We start from the raw sequence: 4,395 nt of genomic DNA on the forward strand, positions 1-4,395 counted from the left end.
ACACAATTTTTGTTTGTTTAATATACTAGTAAAAGGAAAGAAGTAAACTGTGTTAGGAAAATTGATTAAGGGGAGATTTATTAATATTAAATTATGAAAATAAAGAAAGAGGTTTTCCTTTGGATAAACTCAAAAATTTTTTTTGGGGTTAGTTACGATTTTATTTCTGGGGAGATTATTAAAAAAATATTGTTATGCATCTAGCTACACATGGAGGTGGCTGTGAGAATGGGGGAAATGGAAGAAGTGGGGGAAACAAAACATCAGTGAGGAAGTTGGCGAGCATCGTTAGTATCAGGTTCTCTCTTTCAATTTGTGGAATTTCTTTCATGCCTCTATTTCAATAAAACATTGGAAAATGAGAACAATATTCTTGTCCTCTTTTGAATGGTCTAATGCATTTTTTAGTATGTCGTAGAATAGTTTTGTTAAATAAATGCTACTTAAAAAGAAAAAAGTCTACGTGGTGACCTTCGCTGGTTGGTAGCTTGCAGGCTTCGTACCTCGCAGAGTTGCCTCCAAATCTAAACCCTCCATCAAAAAGGAATAAAAAACAAGAAAAAAGAAAAACTCAGCAAATATAACCAATCCATTCTTTATGAATGGTGGCCTTACCCAAACAAATGGGCATCAGGAATCTTGGAGTGGTGAGAGTACATTGTACAAATGATTAATTGATGCAAGTTCCCTGATGGTAACGACCGCTTAATGGGAACCACTAGAGTCTATAGATATGCATTGCATAGGAAAAATCAATAATAGCAAAATGAAACTACCATATTCGGTCTTGGTGCTGATGTTATCTTACAATTAATGTCATCCATCCGTATGTCAATGTGTGTAGCTTCATAGCCTTCCTTACGCATGCATACAATGTGTACCTTCATAGCCTTCCTTACGCACGCATACAATGAAGGATGCACTAGCAAGAAATTTAACCCTTTTGTTATGAATAGGCAATGCCATTTCCTTGGGGTTCTTAATACTTCTCTCTATAGCGATGCTAAGTTGTCTTGTTCCTGATTTCCGATAGGCTAGAGTCAGCCTTTTGTTTGGGATAACACTCCAAACTGCTATGAACTCAAGATATTGAATTAATCATTAGATATGAACCAATCGTAGCGATAAATTTTGACTTCGGGTTCTAATCGAATATAGAAAATGTGGTTTGAAGCAAAATTCGAACATAGTTCAATTGATAACAATTACTACCACTTTTAATTCATTTCTAGCCACGACTTCTAACTTCTGATCAAAGTGATTTTTGTGTCCATCATTGGTCTTATACGGCCATAATTTCAGTTTGAAATTAGCGTGATCCCATTGAAACTGTGATTGCATTCCATGTTGAATAAGAGCTCTGTCTGTAAGTCAATAATGCAGTGTTATGCAAAAAATGGGTTGTATTATTGTCTTCATAAGTTCTGTGGAAATTAACTCAGTGGAATGTTGAGTAAGTGATGGCATTTAAATCACTGAATTGATTGGTTGCGGAATTATGGTTTGAATGTTCCACCTTGTTGGCTAGTAACCAAATTTCATTCATTGAGGCTCATTTGGTTGCAGGTATAGGAATGGAGAATAGGGATGCAATATTGGGAATAGGAATGGTTATTCCAATAACAACTATTTTTTGGAATGCGTATAAGCTCATTTTAGAGGTAAAATGGGAATATGTATTCCTTTTCCCTATTCTATTTGATGAACCAAACAGAGAATAGAAAACGTATTCCAAAATTTCTGTTCCTATTCCAATAACCAAGGAGTATAATATAGGAATATTACCAAACACCCCATTACAATTGGATTGACCTTCAGAATCTAGTGATATTACTAACATTATTGACCACTGGTATTTGGCATTGGCCACCCTTAAACATCACACACTAAGGAAGAAATTAAGCTTGGAAAAATGAGTCAACTTTGACTATTCAACACTTTTAGTCTAGAAATTTAGCCTTAGTGTGTGATGTTTAAGCCGTCCGATTGGGATTCAGTTATTCTTGGGTTGTATTCTGTGCCGAACCAACGGAGGGCTATGTTCCTCTTATACCACTCCCTACTTGTTCAAATGCTTTGTCATAGTATGAAAATAATTCTAATGTGAATTATTTTAATAATAATAATCTACTAGGCTATGAAATACTAGAAAGATATTGGGAATGTAGAAGACTCGTTCACTCTTTATTTTTGTCTTTAATGCATTCCTTTTTTTTGAAGTATGGGCAAAGTAATGACTGAAGTTTCTTTGGTTATTAATATTGAATATCAACTTAGTGACATAGAAGTAGTAAGTGTTTATGGACTATTTCTATGGCTCTGGAGATGGCTCAAAGAGCTTGTGATCTAATGTGATAATGTGTTTGATAGAACATTAGTAAAATTATTCTTGAATCTTTTTTTTTCCACATTAGAAAATGAGCATGGCATAGAAATCTGTGCGATTTGAGCAATGGAATGTGCTCCCTTAAATTCAAACTCCGATGTTGCTTGAATCTATAGCTAGAACCTTATTAAACTAAGAGGCTAAGGAAAAACACCCATCCTTTTGAAACTATGGTAGGTTTGAATACCACCACTTCTTAAATTATAACTACATATGAAATTCTACATTGACTCTTATTAATATGAATATTTCTTAATAAAACCAAATTGGTGTAAGATCTTCTCTTATTAGGTATATGTGTAGCAGTAAATTCAAGAGATAATAATATCTCTTATTGAGTTCCTTATGAATCACTTAAATAAGTGCTAATAATAAATAATACATTCATAGACATTCGTTTATACATTGATGATTATGGAAAGTGGTCTTGCGTATTTTTAGAATCCTTATGGAAGGGGTAACGTGGCTTAAGGGAGGTTAGAGATGGATATTGTATGCTATGTTTCTCTCTAACAACCAGTACTGATTATGTTTTCATTTCTTCTTTCAGTCCAATCCGGTTATTTTCAAATGCTTGGCCAAGCTATTTCATTATACACATATGTGTAGGTATGTGATACTTTACTTTCTACATATGAGTAGATTTCATTATGCATATGAGTAGATGTGCTATGATATCTTTTATTACACATGTTGTTTTTTCCTGCCACATTCCATGATTAGGTTATTTAGACTATGTGGAGAATAGTATGTTTCACGATTGCATCGGATCCATCCGATCCTCTTGTTCTAAGTTGCTAGGCTATTCGTGCCAGGGTCGAGGCATTCTTCATGTCAGGAAGGACCCTCGGGGAGCTAAATACTATGTGGTTGGTGTGGTAAAAATGCTTGGGCCACACTCCCATCTCAGAAAGCAGATGGGTGACATCCGATGGCTGTGGAGAGTAGGACACACAGGTGGACATGTGGTCAAGGCATTTTATGTTACTCTTTAGCGATGCAATGTAAAAAATCATTTGAGGATGATATTTTTGATGTAATCATGTACATATGAAGTAATGTATCTATAATGATGTTATTTGTATCATTTAATCAAGCATTTTGATGGATATATGATGTTAGATGAGCATCTTGATCGATGTAATGAAACCCATTATTTTTTATTAATTCAATTATCAATCTTGGATTAAGTAGATGAAATGATTATTGACTTTTCAACTAGGGTTTTCATTCATTTTTTAGTATTTTGAGGAATAGTATGATGTGGCATTATTGAGTACAATTTAGTCTTTACATCATGTCACACCACAATTGGGAAAATTCTGACATACAAAAGGCTTGAAATCTATAACTTCAAAACCTTGGTGAGATTTTTATAACAAGCAATTGCATCTTAGTATATAATAGGTAGGTATGTTGAATAGATATCAAAGGTCAACTATTCTTCTAATCCTTTCTATATCTTTTTTTTTCTTTGTCAATCTATCTAGTGTCTATGTCTTTTTTCCTATTTCTTCTTATTCATCTCTTCCTCTTTGAATATCTCTTTATAGAATAATTTCTTCCATCCCCCCTCTCCCTCTCTCTCTATATTAATATCCCACTGCCCCTTTTCACTCTATCTATCTACTCTCCTCTTCATCTCTCCCTCCCTCTAGTTTGACACAATTTGTACAATATTGATGATGGGTTATATTTAACCACACTCCATATTAAGAACCTTTACATTTGCGTAATTTTATGGAAAGGTTACCAACAACAAGCATATGAGGCCTGGAATTTCATGATGGTTGTATTGGCCATTTTTTCACTTTTTAGCCATATATGACACACTGCAAAATTGTGAGACTGTATAGATTGACAACAACCGTAAATTTGACACTTAGAAATATTAATAAGACGTCAAAATTTGTTATAGACAATATACTATTTTATTTAATAATATAAATAAATATTTTAAACTAATATATATTTTATTATTTTATAATATATATAGATATTTTATTTAT

General features: G+C 33.4%; 1 long non-coding RNA gene across 1 annotated transcript; it reads left to right on the top strand.

Annotated features, from left to right (window-relative positions):
• Positions 1 to 2,935: 2,935 nt before the first annotated feature.
• On the top strand, positions 2,936 to 3,497 carry LOC149540408 (uncharacterized). The gene is made up of 2 exons (XR_016356008.1): positions 2,936 to 2,995; positions 3,202 to 3,497. It is a non-coding gene; the product is annotated as an uncharacterized LOC149540408 (long non-coding RNA).
• The last annotated feature ends 898 nt before the right edge of the window (positions 3,498 to 4,395 follow it).

Source organism: Cupressus sempervirens, chromosome 9 (genome assembly GCF_028749045.1).
Source record: "Cupressus sempervirens isolate cs-2001-9-10 chromosome 9, ASM2874904v1, whole genome shotgun sequence".
In the NCBI taxonomy this organism is placed as follows: Eukaryota; Viridiplantae; Streptophyta; class Pinopsida; order Cupressales; family Cupressaceae; genus Cupressus; species Cupressus sempervirens.